Source organism: Diceros bicornis, chromosome 10 (genome assembly GCF_020826845.1).
Source record: "Diceros bicornis minor isolate mBicDic1 chromosome 10, mDicBic1.mat.cur, whole genome shotgun sequence".
In the NCBI taxonomy this organism is placed as follows: Eukaryota; Metazoa; Chordata; class Mammalia; order Perissodactyla; family Rhinocerotidae; genus Diceros; species Diceros bicornis.
In genome coordinates this window covers 1,151,381-1,172,671 of record NC_080749.1, presented here as the reverse complement: position 1 = coordinate 1,172,671, position 21,291 = coordinate 1,151,381, and the positions used below count along the sequence as shown (strand labels likewise).

General features: G+C 37.4%; 1 protein-coding gene and 1 long non-coding RNA gene across 2 annotated transcripts in view; both read left to right on the top strand.

Annotated features, from left to right (window-relative positions):
• LOC131410571 (ral-GDS-related protein-like) overlaps nucleotides 1-21,291 on the top strand; it is a 221,444-nt gene that overhangs the window by 120,109 nt on the left and 80,044 nt on the right. The window lies entirely within an intron of this gene.
• LOC131410583 (uncharacterized) lies at nucleotides 5,754-9,509 on the top strand. Its single transcript, XR_009221338.1, has 3 exons — nucleotides 5,754-5,815; nucleotides 7,111-8,079; nucleotides 8,515-9,509. It is a non-coding gene; the product is annotated as an uncharacterized LOC131410583 (long non-coding RNA).

Sequence of the window (21,291 nt, the reverse complement as noted above, 5' to 3'; positions counted from 1 at the left end):
CTTGCCTACAGTAATTATTACTGTGGTGTTCTAGTGACGATTTGCTATTTCATGCTATCCAGCAGCGTTTATTATTTGGAATTATGTGAGGAATATTCCCCCCCTCCCTCTCCCTGCCTTCTACCTGTCTTTCTCTCTTTCTCTCATTCTTCCCCCCCCTTTTTTTCTTTCTTCCTTTCTTATTTAATCTTCCTTATATCAGTACAGACTCATGGATATTTATTTTATTCTCTGGGTAATAATCCAATGCTACCATTATTTATTTTGTTGCTCCCAGTTTTCCAGCTTGAGCCATTGGGAAGTCTTTAAGATTGATTCCTTTTGACACATCTCATCATTTTCTGTGTTTTTTTGAAAGCACTTTCCTACTTTCTGGCAATACAAGAAGCTCCAGGTTCATATTGTATTTCCCCTCCCCAGATCTAGAATTAGCCAGTTCTCCAAGAAAACCTGGTTCTTTTTATTGGAGAATGATATTTAGAAACCAAAATCTGGGAGCTAGGTGTGCCCATTGATACTAGGGTGTCACTGCTTCTAGACCCTCTCAGCAGAGCTTGGAAATGTATGAATGAATATAAACTCAGGTATACACATCTACCTATCGATATATCAATCAATCTATCTATCTATCTGGATAGATATATTAAAAGAGTCATGGATTCATATTGATACTTCCAACTCCAATCCAGCACCACAGAGTTTATTCCAGCATTCTCCTTTTGTTTATTTGTAACTTCTTTCACCAACAGTGAGAAACTTAACTCCAGTTATCTACAATATATTTACTAATGTGTCAAGTAGTTTCAGAATCGCTAATCCATACTCTTATGAAAAACAAATTTACCACCTAGAGTACAGTGTTTCTGTACAGTACTTTAGTTTTACAGTATCCCATCAAAACACTGTCTTCCAAAGTTATTTAGGTCAGGACCTTTCATCCCCACCCCTTCTGTGTGGTTATGTCACATGCTTGTAATACAGTGAGGTTCATTTGTCACTGCATTCCATCTGAGTTCCCTAGCATCCTGATTGATTTTTAAAATTTGCAGAGTAAAATTCACTCTATGTGGTGTACAGTTCTATGGGTTTTGACAACTTTATGGTCATGTATCCACGTCCACGGTACCACACAGAGCTGTTTCTTTCACTCTCAAAATTCTCTCATACTGTCTCTTTGTAGTCAGCCCCTTCCCCCATTCCATCCCTTGGCAACCACTGATCATTTTCCATCTCTGTAATGCTGTCTTTTCTAGAAAGTCACATAAATGGAATCATATACTATATAGCCTTTTGAATCTGGCTCCCTTCACTTAGAGATATGCATCCAAGATTCATCCATGTTGTAGTGTGAATCAAGAGTTTATCCTTTTTATTGCCCAGTAGTATTCTAAGGTACTGATGCACCACAGTATCTTTTCCATTCACCTGACGAAGGACATTTAGTTTGTTGCTGGCTTTTCACAATTATGAATAAAATGGCTATGAAGATTCACGCAAAGATTTTTGTTTAAACATTAGTTTTCAATTTGCTTCAGTAAATCTCTAGGAGTGGGATATCTGAGTCATATAATAAGTGTATGTTTAACTTTATAAGAACCTGCTAAACTGTTTTCCGAATACAACTATCATGCTGCATTCCCAGTTCTAGTTGCTCCTAGTCCTCACCAGCACTTGGTATTTGCAATTTTATTTTTTATTTTAGCCACCTAATAGGTGTGCGGTATCTTATTGTGGCTTCTGCTTCCTTTTTGAAAGTGAGTTCTGCTAAATACAGATCCTGTGTTGACTTTTGGGTTTTCTTTCTGCACTTGAGAGATGTCATTTTGTTGTTGATTTGTCTCTTTTGCTTTTGATAATATATCATCCATCATTCATATTATTTCTCCCTGTATGTAATGTCTTCCCCTGTATATGTGTATTTCCCTGACTGCTTTCAAGATTTTCTTTTTATCTTTGGATTTTAGCAGCTTGACTATCATGTGCCTAGGTATGGTTTTATTTTGTATTTTATTTTGTGGGTTTCCTGACTTTCTTGGATCTAAAATTTTAGATTTTTCATGAAATTTTGGAAGTTTTATGCTATTACTCATTGATTTGCCTTTCTGCTTCATTTAATTTTTTGTCTCTCCCCTCTCTGATGGGGACTCACTCATCTCACAGGTCTTAAGGCACTCTTCATTTTTCTCAAAACTTTTATGTTCTTTTCTTCAGACTGGATAATTTCTATTGCTCTATCTTCATGTTTCTCCTAATGTTTCTAATCTACCGGTAAACTCAAAAATATTTTCTGTATTTCACCTTCCTATTTGGTTCTTTTTTGTAATTTCCATTTCTCTGCTGAGTTTCTATATCTGTTCATTCATTATGAGAATATTTTTCTTTACCACCATGATCATCTATATAAAAGCTGCTTTCTCATCCTTGTCTGCTAATTGCAACACCTTGGGAATAGTTTCTACTGCCCACTTTTGGTCGTATATGGATTATATTTTCCTATTTCTTCAAATCTCATGATTTTTTAAATTATGTACTGGAAACCATGGATGTTATAGAGACTCTGGATTCTATTGTATCCCTTTGAAGAGTGTTGTTATTTTTCTAGCAGGGAGTTAACTTGGCTGGACTGAAACTCCAATCCTATCTCCTTTACAACGGGCATAGCTGAAATCCTCATTCAGTTCTTTCATCTTCCAACTTCTGTTTTTACACTAGGCCCTCTGGGGCCTACCCTGCATGTGTGTTGTTCAAAGATCTGCCAATTTGGTGTGTGTGGGGGGCAGACTTTCATACATATTTTAAGATTTTCCTCTTTGTGGTTCCCTCCCTTCCAGAAATTTCTCCCCCAACTTTCCAGCTACTCTGCCAGCCCCAAAAGACATCCTCTAACATTACAAGTAATACTATAGTTTTTCCCCTGTGTGGGCCATGTACAGATTTTGGAATGCTTTGAGGTAAAACACTCAAGCTTGCAAACATATCCTGGTAAAATTCCCATGATTCAAGGGAAGACTCCCCCTCGGTTCTGCTTGCCTTTGGAAGAGATTTATGCATACATACATATACACATTTATTGTATGTGTATTACATATAGATACATGATTCTATATAAATATATATACTATTTCGTGCAGATTTTATCATTGTTATCTGTGACAGTGTTAGTTCAACAAGCTACTCCACTATTACTGGAAGCTAGACCTCGGTTTTTTTTCTTTTTTGCATTTTATATAAATGGAATTATAAAATATATAGCCTTTTGAATATAATTTCTTTTATGCAGCGTTATGGTTGTGATATTCATCCATGTTATTGCATGTAGCTAGTGTTTGTTCATTTGTTGAAAATAATTAATGTTGTTAAATGGTCATAAAATATGCATAACATGAAATTAACCACTTTATCCATTTTTAAGTGTACAGTTCAGTGACATTCAGTACATTCACATAACTGTGTAGTGATAACCTCCAACCATCCACAGATCTATTTTCACCTTCTGCTGAAACTCTGTGCCCATTAAGCAACAACTCCCTGTTGTCCCTCCCTCTTGCCCCTGGGAACCACCATTCTCCTTTCTATTCCTATGAATTTGACTACTCTAAGTACCTTATATGAGTGGAATCATACAGTATTTTTCCTTTTGTGTCTGGCTTTACTTCACTTAGCGTAAAGTCCTCAAGGTTCATCCACGTCATAACATGTGTCAGAATTCCATCCTTTTTAAGGGTGAATGGTATTCCACTGTGGTTTACACCACAATTTTTGTCAACTCATCCGTTTATGGACACCTGGCCTGCTTCCAGCTTCTGCTTATTTTGAATAATGCTGTTAAGAACACGGGTGTATGTATATGTCTTTATATATGTGTTCAGTTCTTTTGGGTTTATACCCATATATGGTGGTCTGAGATTCATTTTTTCACATGTGAGAGGGTTCCCCACACCTCCAACAAGCAATTCTTGGAATGCCAGCTGGTTGTCAGATAATTCAACTCAATTTGATGCTGTCAACCCAGAGATACATCAGATTCCACATTTTAAGGGCTCAGTCCTATAAGACTGCACACCCACCCAACCTCACCTCAACTTCAGATGCCAGTTACAAGCCCAGGCTGTTACCTGTACTTCTGACTGAGTGACTGTAAACCAGAGATTCCCACAACCTCCCCCTTGGGTTTGATTAATTTGCTAGAGTGGCTCACAAAACTCAGAGAAACATTTACTAGATCACCAGTTTATTATAAAAAGATATAACTCAAGAGCAGCCTGATGGAAGTGGTTCAGAGGGAAAGGTATGTGAGAAGGGGCACAGAGCTTTCATGCCATCTCCAGGTGCACCACTCTCCAAGCACTCCTTGTCATTGCCAATCTGGAAGCTCTCTGAAACTCATTCTATTGGGATTTTTATGGAGGCTCCCTCACGTAGGCATGATCAATTATTAACTCAGTTTCTAGCCTCTCTCCCCTCTCTGGAGGATAAGGGATAGGACTAAAAATTCCAAGCTTCTAATCGGGGCTTGGTCTTTCTGGTGACCAGCCCCCATCCAGGAGCCCACCCAGAGTTGCCTCAATAGAACAAATGATTCTCCTAGTGTTCTTATCACTTAGGAAATTACAAGGGTTTTAGGAGCTCTGTGTCAGGGATGGGGTCAAAGACAAATATTAGAGCAAGAGATGCTCCTAGTGTTCTTATCATTTAGGAAATTACAAGGATTTTAGGAGCTCTGTGCCAGGAACTGGAGACAGAGATCCATAAATATATTTTCTGTTATTTCAGAACCCATAGGTAGAATTTCTAGATCATATGGTAATTCTATTTTTCATTTTTGAAGGAACTGCCATACTGTTTTCCACAGTTTTATATTCTCACCATCCAAGCACAAGGGTTCCAATTTTTCAAAATCCTTGCCAACGCTTGTTATTTTCTGATTTTGTGAGAGTAAAACTATTCTAATGTGTGTGAAGAGGCATCTCAATGTGGTTTTATTTTGCATTTTCCTGATACTTAGTGATGTTGAGCATCTTTTCACGTGTTTACTGACCATTTTATGTCTTTGGAGAAATGTCTATTCAAGTCCTTTGTGCATTTTTAAATTGGGTTGTTTTTTTATTGTTGAGTTGTGGGAGTTCTTTATATATTCTAGATATTAATCCCTTATCAGATATGTGATTTGCAAATATTTTCAACCATTCTGTGGGTTGCCTTTTTACTTTGTTAATAGTATCTTGTGATACAGAAAACTTTTGCATTTTGATGAAGTCCAATTTGTTGTGTTTTTTTTTGTTGCTTATGTCTTTGGTGTCAGATGAAAGAAATCATTGTTGGCAATGGCATTTGGACCCAATGACATGCAGCTTTTACCCTGTGTTTTCTTCTAAGGATTTTATAGCTTCAGCTCTAATATTAGATCTTTGATCCATTTTGAGTTAATTTTTGTATATGGTGTAAGGTAAGGGTCCAATCTCATTCTTTTGCATGTGGTCCTCTAGTTTTCCCATCACTATTTGTTGAAAAACTTATCCTTTCTCCAATGAATGGTCTTTGCACCCTTGTCAAAAATCATTTGACCATATATGCAAAGGTTTATTTCTGGGCTCTCTATACTATTTCATTAGTATATTGTGTGTATTTATGCCAGTACCACACTGTTTTGATTACTTTGTAGTAAGTTTTGAAATCAGGAAGTGTGAATTCTCTAAATTGTTCTTCTTTTTCTACATTCTTTTTGCTATTTATGGTCCCTTGGGAGTCCATTTGAATTTTAGGATAGATTTTTCTATTTGTGCAAAAAACATCATTGGAATTTTTACCTCCTTGAGTAAGTTGATTCTTAAGTATTTTTCTCTTTTTGATGATATTGTAAATAAAAATGTAAAGTTTTTAAATTTCTTTTTCAGATTACTTATTATTAATGTATAGAAGAACAACTAATTTTTTCATGTTGATTTTGTGTTCCACTACTCTGCAGAATTTATCAGTTCTAAAAATTTTTTTGTGGAATTTTTATGGGTTTCAACATATAAGATATTATTTGTAAACAAATATAATATTACTTCTTCCTTTCCAATTTGGATGCTATTGCTTTCTTTTTCTTGCCTAATTGCTTTGGCTAGAACATCTAATACCATATTGAATAGAAATTGTGACAGTGGGCATTCTTGCCTTTTTCCTGATCTTAGAAGAAAAGCTTTCAGTCTTTCTCCCTTGAATACGATGTTCTCTGTGTATTTCTATATCTGGCTTTTATTATGTTGAAGTAGCTTCCTTTTACTCTGAGAGTTTTCTAGTGTTTTTAACATGAAAACATGTTTAGTTTTGTCAAGTCTTTTTCTGCATCCATTGAGATGATCCTGTGTTTTTTTCCCTCATTCTGTTAATGTGCTTTATTACATTGATTCATTTTCATATATTGAAACAACCTTGTATTCCAGAAATAAATCCCACTTAAAAATGATGTATAATCCTTTTAATATGCTGCTGAATCTGGTTAGTTATTACTTTATTGAGGATTTTTGTATCAATATTCATCAAAGATACTGACTTGTAGTTTTCTTTTCTCTTAGTGTCTTTGGCTTTCATATCAGGGTAGTGCTAACTCCATAGGATGACTTTAGAAGTATTCTCTCCTCTTCAACTTTTTGAAAGAGTTTGAAAAGAATTGGTGGTAGTTAATTAAAAAAAGGCTTTGGGCACACAAATAAATTCAGCATAAAATAAAAACAAATAAATATTTTTTTAAAATGTGAAAAAGACTTTTTCTTAAAAAAAAATAAAAATTAAGCAAGTACATCCCTTATCACTTTATTTCTAAAAGGGTTTTTTAACCTAATAGTAAGCAGAAACAAATCGTTAAAATTAAAATGACTCAAGTCTTAATTTCCTTCATTGCAAATTTTCTGACAGAAGTATATGGTGCCATCATGTATGACATCTTTTATGAAAAAGTGGTCATTTTTTGTGGTATTTGAGAATATTATGAATTTCCCCAGTGGCCTTTGACAATACTCTGATATGCAAAGTTATCGTTTCAACATTTATGTCTTATTATTGTCCTTACCAAATTAACAAATTCTGTCAGGTGCTAATTAATCAACTACTTTTCATATGATTCAGGTTCTCCGCCACCAACTTCCATAACCATCAGGATATTCTGCAACTTCTGCAAGAGTAACAATTTTACCTTACACTGTATTTGTCTCATGTGGTTTAAAACATCCAGAAATCATTGATAAACTGACCCTGCCCAAACTAAAGCATGGTGAGTTATAAAAGATGGTCGCTGTTAAGTGGGGAGGGATTGCAGGTTGAACTTAATTTTATAAGTGGTCAATTTATTACAATATATTGTTCTATTATCTATTTCACTTCTTTTTTAAAAAAAGTGGTATTTGAGAGCACTTAGATAATAAAAAGTTGAGAAGATAACGAACTGATATACTCTGTAAGCTTGAAATGTTTTCAAGCATAAGATACAATAAGAACTAAACTAAGAAATGGCAGAGGAAATAGAGATAAGAGGATGAAATTGCAAAACTGAATCTATAATAATATCTCAATGGCTAGCGCTGTGGTGCCAAGAAGGTGGTGAAGTCAAAGAATTCGTAAAGATGATAATAGACTGCAAAGAAAAAAGACTGAAATTTTTGTAGAGAGAATTTTTACAGCGATATTACAGATAGAGAACAGGGAAGAGAAGTTGGAGTGAGAGACTATCTTCTTAAATTACTTCCACTGTAGAGAACAAAAAACCAATTTGCTGAAATCTTTATTCCCTTCTATGACCCTGTGGAAGATCAAGATTTGGCCACCCTGAAATCTATCTCTTTACCTTGGTTGTTTTCTCTGAGGGCATTTGACCTCCCCCACTAACTGCCTAAAGAATTTAAAACAAAACATCTGTTTCAGGAAGGAGTTATTATCATGATGGCTGTAAATATAATGTACAATAGATGTTACAATAGAAAAGACACCAACAAGCCCATCTTATCAGAAGTTCTGTCTCTGACCATATTCTTTGGATGGCCCTGCAAGGAGTTGCCAGACAGACATTTACATTTATAAGGGAAATCTCCATTTGTAAAGGTATCTGCCTCTCTGAATTGGGAAGAGGGGGAATGACCTCATTTCTAGAAACTTATCAATGTAAAAGGTGAGGCCTTAAATCTGCATAATAACCTCACTCTTGTTTACTGTGCTTTAGTGGTAATCTCCTGTAACTGACTCCCCCCACCCCCAACATCTTCCTTTGTCATTGGCTGAACATGATATTTAAGATGAGAATTCTGCTATTGTGTTGAGAAACGCAGTGTCCTTGCTTTCTCCCGTGCATACATGTTATTAAACTTGGTATTATTTTCTCCTTCTAACCTGTCTTGTTAATTATTTGGCCAGCCATAAGAACCTTAAGGAAAAGGGCAGAGGGAGATTCTCCCTCTATCCCGACAACCCTATCTTTACGTGCAAAATCTCAGCCCTGAATGAATGTCACATTCCTCCTTTTGCATCCCCGGGGAACAGGGCAAATAAGCTCATCTGAAACCTCAGCTGCCCAGCCTGTGAAATAAGGCTGGCCATCCATTCTCACAGAGGAGCCAACTGGAGGTAGGATTTTTGCTTCTGACTTCAGCTAAACATCTTCAAAGAATTTTATCTGCCCTTCCTTATCCAGGGCTATCAGTGAAGGGCTGGCTGGCTTTTAGAGAAGACCAATTCACAGTCAGCTGAGACATTTTTTGTTGGGCTCTCTAGAGAAGGCTGTGGGGTTTGTCAGTAAGAGTTTATATCTATATGGGTTATATATTTTTATTTTATTCAGAGATTTATGAAGAAATTTACATGGTAAGTATTACTTATTATCAAGAAAAATGGTTGTGTATTCTCTGGTCATTTAAGCAAAATCCTCCTTTCAGGGTCCACCCATAGACAAAGCCCAGATTTAATCTCTGTGGGAGATCAAGATTTGGCCACCCTGAAATCTGTCTCTTTACCTTGGTTGTTTTCTCTAGGGACATTTGACCTCCCCCACTAACTGCCTAAAGAATTTGACATGGTGGCTCCTTCCTAGAACAGATCTATCATGACTGCTATAAAGATAATGCAGGATAGAGGTTACAATAGAAAACGCACCAACAAGCCCATCTTATCGGGAGTTCTGTCTCTCTGGCCACATTCTTTGGATGGCCCTGCAAGGAGTTGCCAAACAATCATTTACAAGGGAAGTCTCCATTTGTAAAGGTATCTCCCTCTCTGTATTGGGAAGAGAGGGGGATGAGCTCATTTCTAGTGACTTATCAATGTGGAAGGTGAGGCCTTGAGCTACATAATAAACCTTACTCTTGTTTACTGTGCTTTAGTGGTAATTTCCTGTAACTGACTCCCCCCACCCCCAAAATCCTCCTTTGTCATTGGCTGAAAATTGTATTTAAGACGAGAATTTCTGCTATTGTGTTGAGAAACGCAGTGTCCCTGCTTTCTCCCATGTATACATGTTATTAAACTTGGTATTATTTTCTCCTGCTAACCTGTCTTGTTGATTATTTGGCCAGCCAGAAGAACCTTAAGGGAAAGGGCAGAGGGAGATTCTCCCTCTTCCCCCGACAGTTTTGGCGTAGTCGCCAGGAGCCACACTGGCTGACAAGTTGCCTTCTCTGTCTGGAAGACCTGCCTTCTCCCTGGACTACTGCAGATGATGAGATACGGGAACGCCTGACGAAAGCCGGCAAAAGGTAAGACTTCTTACCACGTCAGCCTCCCAGAATCTCTATCTGCGGAGTCCGGCGGAAGGAAATGGTGAGAATTTTTTCTCTTTCTAAATTTAGATTGGCAGGAGAAAATATTTGGGAAACTAGTTTCTTGGGCTTTTAGTGACTCTTGGTTTAAATTTGGTAGAGTACTCTTGGTTTTGATCTTGATCCCTTTTCCTCCCAGAGTAATCTCTGTCTTGTTCTGTGTCCTGAGAAAACTTGGCTTTGTGACCAGTGAGAATCTTCTCCTTGGTCTCCACCATACGGAAGGTGCATTTACCGGGGTTCACCTCGGTGGCCAGTCGAGTAGACTGGGGTTCCGAACTGTCTCTTTGTCTGGCTGTGCCAAGCTCTCAGGGGAATTTGTTATAAAGGGCCCAGTCCATAAGGGCTTTTGTCGTCTTTACCTTCGTTGCTTGTTAGTGCTCGAAAAATCCCATTCCAGTATCGCCTGCCCGGTGTCACAGATTAGCGGGTCTGTGACTGGAGGCGTCCCACACTATTGAGGGAGACCGGAGACACCATCCTTACCGCCTGTGCAATGAAGGTCTTTACTTTCTCTGAATATCTTTGGGAGTGAATTCTGTGGATCACGGGGGCTACATCATCTGCGCCCTCACCAGGGACGCCTCTTTGCGTCCATGGTAGATTTATTCTAAGCGTGGAAAGTTACCTCCGGGTCTTTCCTTAAAAAGGCTTATTGGTTCGAGTCACTATTGAAATAAATATACAAATGAAGATCCTACTCGTCAATGGCCAGACGACGGATCCTTTGAATTGGAAAAACTTCTAAATTGGGGGAAAAAAAAATGTTTTGAGAGCTCTCACATAATTAGTTATTTGGTACCTAAGAAAAGGCCAAAAAAAAAGGAAGGGAAAAATTTGACTAGCCTTAAGACCTTGACTCAGGTTACAATTGAATTGAGAACATGTAAAAGTGTAAGTGTTGATAAGATTATAAAGGTTGGAATGTTTGAGCTAATTTTACATAGAGGTTACATCAACTTTGCCTGAGTATGTTTTAAAATGTCTGACTGGGAATGCTTCCATTGTCCAAAATTAGAAGACCAAGACCTATTGATAAAAATCTTAATGATAACTATGTTTAAAAGTATAAGAGGTGATAAAATTTACATGAAATTTTGTAGGAAAAAACTGATGTTATTTCTATTACAGAACTGGTTAACAAAAATAGTAATTTAAATGATGGCTAATTTTATCTGAAGTCTTATGAAGTCTTATAGGCAATCTAAATAATTATTGGGAACAAGTAAATAGTTGTGAAAAAGATAAATGTTGGATGAACTATAACAATAATTATGTGTTATGGTGGTTACAGCTTCCAAACTCTTTTTGGTGACTTTTAGAGTTTTGCTAAAATTTATGATAAAAAATTCTCTGAGTATCATCATTTCCAAATAAGATAAGATATTAGACATTGATTGCTAAATGTACGTTTGTCTACTTTTGGCTTTTCATTACAGGAAAACTAAAAGGTGTTTTGGGTCTATTGGTAAACATGTGTTTTATTAAAAGATTGTACTATAAAGTAACATGTTTCTAGAAGTTATGAAGTGTTTATAAATTTTCCAAGCCACAAGATACTAATGTAAAAAAAAGTTTATTATTGTTTAGTTTTTACTTACAAATTAAGGTTTCTAAAGGTTAAAATTTCTAATTAATATATGTGATTGAAGCTACTAAATATTAAGAAAAATATGTCTGTGTACAAGGAAAGTAAGATGTATAAAGAAGGTGCAAAGAATGGAAATATTTTGTTTGGTTAAGAAAGATAAATTTGTCCTCAAGTACTAGAAGGGAAAAGAAAGACATGGGACAAATTCTAGATGTAAAAAGAAAGTTATAGAAGGTTTGTGGAAGAGGAATTCTGGAAAAGGAGTTTTTGTATGGTCAAGTTGGCTAAGATTGAAATGAATTTAATTAAGTAAATGAGTTTTAATAGCAGAAGTAAGCTGGTGCAAAATTGAAATTTCTCGTAAAAAGATAATTTGCTTAAACTTGATAAAGAGGTTATAAAAGATTTTTCTTTACCTTTGAGTAAGTCTACCTAAAAAAAAAAAAAAATACCTGTTAAAATAATTTCCTACGTTCAAAAGACTGAGGTCTCGCTATTAAGGCTTTTTGGACTGTTAATGTTCTGTTTGCTTTGACTGTTTATATTTTTGACAAGCTCCACCAAAATTCATATCTTAAAATAAGTCTTTTTTTCTTTGAGAATTTTCAAAGGGCCCTGAAACTTCTCAAAGAAATTTGCCCTCTTCCTATAAGGAGGAAGATACTAAACTTATTAGGCTTATTCAGTATGTTAAATTACATAGAAAACATTGTCAGACAAGTGAAGATAAAACCTTCTTAGGTGATATTATGTGGGCAACTGTTATTGATATAGGTGTTTTAAAATTGTATAACATTACTGAAATTCTGATCTGTCCTGATTATCAGTCATAATTCTGGTTATTATTATTTTAAAGTGTTGTATGTCACAAAATTAACCAAATTTCTTTGTCAGTTGCCATTTTGAGGTCTTGTTGTTTACAGACTCATTTCTTTGCTCTAATGTTTTTGCAAAATATGTTTCAACTTCAGAAAAATTCTTGGAAAGGACTCTGACATTTACACTGAAGTACAGGCTTCTGATAAACTTTCTGATCATAAAACTAAACTTGGTAAGAAATTACAGAAATCTGATGGAGAGACTGATAACTTCATGAAGCTGCTAACAAAAAGATTGAGATCAAGAATGGATTACACGGGACTGAATAAACTGATAAGGATGCTTATAATTTTTATGATTTTTCATTTGAAGTATTGCTGAATTTTTAATGTTTTGTTTTTTCAGATTTAAGGAAAACTTTTTCTTGTTTCTCCTGAGCTAGCTATGACTTATAACAATTTGGTAAATGATATTTTTGTAAGTAAAATGGAAATATTTATCTTTTTCTCTCTACCTGATCCCTCCAGGATTTGGAAACTCTTAGTAAGTGAGTATTGTTGTTTTCATGGCAATATGGTTATTTGCATAAATTCAATAAGAATCTGTTCTCCTTATAACAGGACACAATTGGAAACACTTGTTATATTACCAAGGTTGTGACTGGAACATCACATTTGCGATATAACCATATAGCTTTTGAGGAATGAAGATTGGACTTTATGGAATAAAGACACGTGGAAATATTGGCCTGGTACCTTATGTTCCAAGCAGCACTTACCAGGATAAGTAAAGAATGTCACTTGTCTGGCAGGTACAAGGAACCTTGAAATATTTGGGGGGAACCTTGGAAGAGAAGAATTCACCCAAATCTGTAGGTATTGCAGGCAAAGTCTGATGACAAAATCCTTGGCTTGGCTTTCCTGGCCTCGAGAAGCTTTTGAAGTTCAATGTGAGATTCCTTACAAAAAGTTCCAGCAAAGCAGATTTAAAAGAGCCTATGTGATCAATTGCTATTCTTGCTGTACTTATGTAAATAATTGGTCCAACTCTATTGAAACTAGACTTATTTTGCAAACTAGTTAGTTTTAATTTGGCTATCTTTGATAAAAATGAGGGTGATTTTAGAGAAAAAAAGTTATGTTTCAGTAAAAACTGTAGTATACATTTGCGGATATTAGATCCTAGTTTTGCTAATTGTCTTTTGAGGTTTTTGTTTTATATCTATTGACTGGACTGGATCCTGATTTCTTCTAGTCTCCTGAAATATCTGGCTACAGATGTCCAAACTAACGTTTTTGATTTTTTCCATCATTTTCATTTGAAATCACTAAAAACTGAACCTGCCCTTTTTCCTGAAGCCTTACAAACTAAAGCTGATGGACTTGATACAAACTTAAGAGATTACTTGATGACATCATCAGAGACAATTTAAACTGCAAAAGATGCTTTGACGCTGACATCTAAAATTCTTCTTCACTGGCTGTCCTCTGAACTCAAAAACTGCTTTACAACTTATTCTAGCCATTAACCTTGTTTTTCTTTTGTTTACATGGAAATGCTTCTATTAAATACTTGATTGCTTGCTTCCATAATATAGGCGTAACCTTGAGAGCCCACCTGCATCACCACCTTCCAAAATGAACTTAATTGAACTGATCTATTATCAGGACTAAGAAATGTGTTAAGTGAGATGAAACAATCTACCAACACAGCTTCTGGACTATGAAACTTCTTTAAGTTTCAAAAGGACTGTGAAACTTTTAGTTTCAAAGGCGGGACTGTGGGAGATCAAGATTTGGCCACCCTGAAATCTCTCTCTTTACCTTGGTTGTTTTCTCTAGGGACATTTGACCTCCCCCACTAACTGCCTAAAGAATTTGACATGGTGGCTCCTTCCTAGAACAGATCTATCATGACTGCTATAAAGATAATGTAGGATAGAGGTTACAATAGAAAAGGCACTAACAAGCTCATCTTATCGGGAGTTCTGTCTCTCTGGCCACATTCTTTGGATGGCCCTGCGAGGAGTTGCCAGACAATCATTTACAAGGGAAGTCTCCATTTGTAAAGGTATCTCCCTCTCTGTATTGGGAAGAGAGGGGGATGAGCTCATTTCTAGTGACTTATCAATGTGGAAGGTGAGGCCTTGAGCTACATAATAAACCTTACTCTTGTTTACTGTGCTTTAGTGATAATCTCCTGTAACTGACTCCCTCCACCCCCAACATCCTCCTTTGTCATTGGCTGAAAATGGTATTTAAGACGAGAATTTCTGCTATTGTGTTGAGAAACGCAGTGTCCCTGCTTTCTCCCATGTATACATGTTATTAAACTTGGTATTATTTTCTCCTGCTAACCTGTCTTGTTGATTATTTGGCCAGCCAGAAGAACCTTAAGGGAAAGGGCAGAGAGAGATTCTCCCTCTTCCCCCGACATCTCCAAGCATCTGCCAGGCATTCTGTGGTCAGTGGGAAACTCTCAAGTTGGCAGCCTGTTCTCTTGTGTCCTTTGCTGGTACTTAATCTTCCATCTCTTCAAGGTACAACTAGACAGAGGCTCAAAGGACTTGACATTGGAGAAATGTACTTTACATTCTCTTTCGACTTCTACACTTTTCCAAAAGACTCTCAACATTTCCAGTAATTGTGCAGCAGTTTACCCAACACTATAAAAATTAAAATAAATTTTGAAAAGGAAAAAAGTGATCTTTGCAATTTGTACAGAATCTGTATAATGGGTGCATCCTTATAAATGGAGGAAAAATAACAAATTTAACTATTTTGATTAGTTAACACAGTAAGTAATATACTTTATATATTACTGATTTTGAGATTATTTGTATTTAAAAATACTGCTTCAAATCCCTAAATTATTGTAAGTGGTAGAGTCTGCCATTATATACAACAAGTCAGCCAAAACTCCTCCATTCCTGTATAATCCTATATGTGGGTAGTAATGGTTAGTTCTTATAGATTGTTTGAACACCTGCATATCACGAAATACAAGTGGCCATTAAAAATTAAAATGTTCACCAAATACAAGATTATCTGATTCCCAGAAAAAGAAAACAATATTGTAACATTAAGGCTAAAACTATCAAAAAGGAAGCCAAGATACACTCAAGTAAAGCTTTTGCTGAAAAGTTAATTGTCTCATCTTTGAAACTTTATCATGTTTATTATGTAAGCAAGATACTTTCAGAGCCTAAAATATAGAGAGTGCTTATTGGTAAGTTAACATTGTGATCATTTATTTTGTAAATGTTAATATGAGAGACGTAATTCATTTTCTACTATATTCAGATTTTCAAGTTCTGCTAAATCTAAGGCCACATTACTGGCAAGTTGGGATACCTCTAGACATCTGAAAAATATGAGTCCTACACAGAAGCTTATACATTCTCTATTCATCAGGTTCTAAATTCTAAAACATTTTAAGGTTTTGGATCAAACCAATGGCATTCCAAATTTACAGTAAGATTGCACGTGCAATACATGATCCTATAGGAAGAGACATCCAGATTTTAAATAAAGGAGATTGTGCACAAAAATAAAATATATTTTCACGTCTGAAACGGGATTACAAGAAAGAAGGGACTCTCAGAATATGTGCTAAGTGGTAAATAAGTTACCAAAGGGTCTCTAAAAGAGAACATATTGTGGAAAAAAGAGCTTAAACGCAGAGAGCTAAAATGGCATCTCTGGAATCCTTATGGTGAAACAGACACTGAACTACTTTTGCCTAAAATTTAAAATGCATCTTATCCTCTAAACAAATACCACGTCCCTGCCATGCAGTTTACCTGGGCACGGTGACGTGTTTGAATCATTTTCTAATTCATTGGCTCTTAAACTTGATGGGCACCAGAAGCACCTGGAGGCCTTGTTGAAACCCAGATTGCCAGGCCCCACCCCAGAGTTTCCAGTTCTGCGGATCTGCAGCAGCACCTGAGAATTTGCATTTATACCCAGTTCCCAGGTGATCCTGATGCTGCTGGTCCACGGACCCCACTTTGAGAACCACAGCCTAACTTACACCCTATATATTGTTACCAAATCCATTATTTCATCCTTTGGCTGCTACTTTTCCTTTATCACATCAGCACCTTAGCTCCGAATCTCCTCACCTAACAATGGGAATACTTGGAGAGTTTAACAGCTGGTCCTCCTTTCCGGCTCAGTTCTCCCTCTTCCTCTCAAAACTACATTCTCTTGCCAGGTAACTGTTCCTTAAACATCAGTTCATCATAGATCTTCCTTGCTCAAAATCTCATGGCTCTTATGCTGAGCACAAGACATTTTAAATTCTCTACTTTGCTCATAAGGTCTGTAATAGCCTGTAGAATGTGGACACCCTGATCCTTACCCTGCCTACTATAAAGGAGTATGTGAAGATTACATAAGATACAGTCAGTTCTCGTTATGCACAGTGTGACATTCTATAAAGTCACCGTGAACACTGAAATGGTGAATATGAACCACTGCTACTACAGGAAATGCAGGGTTAGGTTGCTGCAAGCCTTAGTTACATTTTCTTTGACTGATCAATACATAACCTTATTTTCTGTGTGTTTCTCTTTAAAGTCACCTTATTTAAGATATATTGGTGATATATTAACATTGAACTCACACCAACAGCACTGTACCTCGTGTCTGAAAGAAGCTTGCTGAACACACATACTTTCTCTGTAAAGGCACGTCACAGCCTCTTGCCCTGAGGAACACCAGGCAACATTGCAGCACTACACATGGGGGACACATTAAATAGCAAAGTCACCAACACAATGCACAAAAGATAAGAAATGAGTCACTAAATAGACTGCAAGAAGGACACTTGTTTACAGTATGAGCTGAAACGAGGGCAGAGCGTCACCTGGTTCCCCTCCGCTGGGAACGTGCTCATCCAGTGAATAAATTTTTCACCACTTTGTGCATATCTGCAAATGGACATGAAAGCCCTGTGAGTGTTTATTCGGAGGCTGCCAGTACATTTTAGCTAGTGGACAAGTGTGCAAACACGGAATCCACAAATAATGAGGATCAACTATATTATGAAAGCATCTTTTCAAAACCATAGTATTGCTCAGATATAAGAGCAATAATGATAACATAACAGCTAACATTTTAGTGCCTACTATGTGCCAGCAGCTCTTCTAAGCACTTTACATAAGTTAATGTATTTAAATCTCACTAAAACCCTATGAGACAGGAGTAATCATTAGCTGCATTTTATAGATGAGGAAACTAAGGCTGAGAGAGTAAATACTTTGCACAGGTTCCCCAGTTAAAAGTGGAATAACTGGGATTGGTACCCAGACAAACTTGTCCAAAGCCCACAGCCTCAACCACTATGGTAGGAATGTGAGCATATTTTCTACCACTCCCTGAAAAGCCCCTTCTGCTCCAGCCAGTGTTGTCTCCCACGTATTCACTCATCAAACATTTTCTGAGTGACCCAAATGTGTCAGGTACTGTGTTTAGATACTGGAGGGACAAATAGAATGTCAATGCATATAATCCATAACCAATCTATAAATCAAAATTGGGTTGAGTTTATGATGAGCCAAACTTTGAGGGTCATATAGCCCAGGAGAGTCCTTTCACAAAGAAATGGAGCACTCCAAAGAAGTGGGGTGTACAGAGTGGTTATATACCATCAAAGAGCACGTATCACATGTGATTGCAATGTCCCTTTTACAGTAGTCATGACGTTGACCTCTCGGCATGTCGATTGATGGACACAGTGGGTATCAGGTCTGCTGTCTCTATGGGCGTGGTTGTTGTCTCGAGTTGGGTCATCACAAGGATGAGCACAGCAATCAAATCCTAGCCTAGGGAGAAATGCTTATCCTTAAGGAAATACCAATGTGGGGAAAGTTGCATTTACATCTTAAGGGCTTTGCTTTTGTCTTTGGGACATGTTAATTGTTTAAAGCAGATATACAATGGATGAACAGAGGCTACAGGCCCCTTTTGGGGAAAAAAAAAAAAACAAGGTCAGGCCCAATTAGTTTTACACTAAGTGGCTTCCTCATGTGCTCCAATATATCCTATTGCTCGCCATTTATTCATCAAGAAGTAGGATAGTCTCCGCTTGAAGAAGCTCACTGTCTATGAGACATGAATAAAACAACCGTTATGGAAAAGTAGATAAGTACAGGGGCCCAGAGTGGGGACATCAAAAGGGGTCTCTAGATGGAGACCTCTCAGGAAAAGTGTCCAAGAGGAAGGAACATTTGACATGAGTTTAGGTTAAGAAATAGGAATTAAGTTGATCAAAAAAGTGGGTAGGAGGACAGAAGAAACACATATAAAAATACAGATATAAAGGATGCTAAAGCTTTCACAAAATTGGGGTATTTTTAAGGCTGGAACAAAGCAAACATGTAGGAAACAGCGTGTGATGAGGCTAAAGATGAGGACAGCAAGAGAAAGCCTGCGTGTCCAGCTCAGGAATCTGAATGATCTCTCAGATGCTCTGAGCAGTCATTGAAAGAGTATAAGCAGATGTCACATTTAAACAAATTTGGATTCTTGAAGGTAACTCTGGAGGCATTGGGGAGGAAAGATTAGAAGAAATTAAGACTGGAAGTAAAGGGTCCTGTTGGGAGATTAGGCAGTGATCCAGATAAGATAGGCCTTGGCTTAGGCGGGGGGTCTGCAGGTGGAGGAGGCCAGGAGGTGTGAAGCAGTGCTGGGCTCCTGGAGGAGGAAACTGAGCTGCCTCTCAGTCACGGGAAGACTGTGCCTGTCATGGCCTCCACACCCCCATGCCCAAATGCCATGTTCCTTTCTACGTCTGTACCTTTCCTCTCTTCCCCCATCTGAAATCCTCACTCTTTCTTCCCTCCACCTGCCCAACAGTGGTCCCTTTGAGGACTTGATCTAGTTCACCTCTCCTAAGAAGCTGTCCTTAATTACAATTTCTGGATAACATTCCCATTTTTTTAAGTTCTATAATACAACATACACTAATACCTTGGTAGAATCTAATTACATCTTGCAAACAATTTCATGTACGTGGAGGAGCTTGGGACCTTATAATTCTTTGTATTTCTCTCAATACCTACCACAAATACTTTGCATATATAGGTCAATAGATGTCCAGTAAAGTTCAATAAAGAAGCACCCTTTATTAGCTAAAAACTTTTATGAGCTCAGTTATTCCTTTAGATCAGCTGCTTGAACCATCTGTCTTTCTCCACAGGTCAACAGTGTTGCCCAGAACAAATGAATTTTACACCTTCTCAAACTCAATAGAGCAAAGATGGAACTTCATTCCCCCTGCAAGCCTTACTGCCCTAGAGAAAAGCAAAAACAACGTGTGACATCTAATTTTTTCTCCACAGTCTCATCTCAAATTGCAACTGTTTTCCAGATGCTAACTGGTTTTCATTCTTAAAACTGACAGAAAAGTTTCTCATTATTTCCGTTTCTTTTTTTTTTTTGTGGGGAATATCAGCCCTGAGCTAACTTCCGATGCCAATCTTCCTCTTTTTGCTGAGGAAGATTGGCCCTGGGTTAACATCTGTGCCCATCTTCCTCTACTTTATATTGGATGTTACCACAGCATGGCTTGACAAGCAGTGCATCAACGCGCGCCAGGATCTGATCATGTGAACCTGGGATCGCTGCAGCGGAGCGCGTGCACTTACCCGCTGTGCCACAGGGCTGGCCCCTCTCTCTATTTCTAAAGCTGAAATGTTTAAATCATTCTCTGGGCTAGTTGGAGTTTCCATAAAATGAAAATATACATTCCAGAAAAATACTTAACTTTCCAGAATAATCCTTAATATATTATGGTAAACACCTTGGCAGAATGTCACTGATTTTCAATGTCAGTGCCTCCACAAGGGTATCCTCGCATTGTCTCCCCTCCCAACCACCTCTCACTTTGCCCCTCCCCAGGCTCATGGGCTCAAAGTGTTTACTGAGCACTAAGAATGATCAGAGTCTGAGGGAGACTTCAAGGATGATGCAGCCATGTTTTCTGACCCCAAGAATCTCTCTCCATCTCTCCTTTAACCTCTATTTTTCTTATTCTGGTTTCTACTTTAGTTGTTTACTTGTCTTGTGAATTGATGTTTTGTGGTTTATAATTACCATGTAAATTCATATTACTTTTTGCCTTAGAGTTTAGAAAGAACTTACATTAAACAATGTTTTTTTCCCAGCCCTTTGATGTGTCTAATATCTTCCAATGCAATTCAAGTGGCTTCTTGTTTTTACGTCTCCATCATTATTCCTTCAGAAATATGTTCACCCCACACTTTTGATCTGACCAATGCTGCTGTACTCTTTAAACTTTTCTATGCCGAGACTCACGTGAGGAATCCCTCAAGCACCATCAACTAGGCGACCCCGCATTCCTCACATCTGTTTCCTTGATTTGTTCCTAAATAAAGAGTTTCTTTTTTGTGTGTGTGAGCAAGATCAGCTCTCAGCTAACATCCATGCTAATCCTCCTCTTTTTCTTTTGCTGAGGAATACCGTCTCTGAGCTAACATCTATTGCCAATCCTCCTCCTTTTTTTTTCTCCCCAAAGCTCCAGTAGATAGTTGTATGTCATAGTTGCACATCCTTCTAGGTGCTGTATGTGGGACTTGGCCTCAGCATGGCCAGAGAAGCGGTACGTCAGTGCGCGCCCGGGATCCGAACCCAGGCTGCCAGTAGCTGAGCTTGCGCACTTTAACGCTAAGCCACGAGGCTGGCCCAAGATGTTTCTGAAAATAATAATAAATTATATAAAAAGCACTATCACACATACCTTAAAGAGAACAAATGGAAAAGAATATTCAATTCCTCAGATAGGTTTGCAATCAAATGAGACATTGAGGGGACCAGGGGGCACTGATCAGAGCAGGATCCTAAGAGAAGAGTTTTAAGTCAATTTCAAATGAGGTTAAAACTGGAATGAGATAGTATTTTACCAGTTAGCTGAAATCATAAGCATTTTCCTGACCTTTGAGAGTTTATTTGCATATAAACGGTACATGTGGGGTAAGAGAAGGCTGATATTGTTTAATTTCTTGTTATTATTCAGCACTTTGTAATAGATGTGGCTATTCACAATTAATAAATATCATAAAGTGGAGAG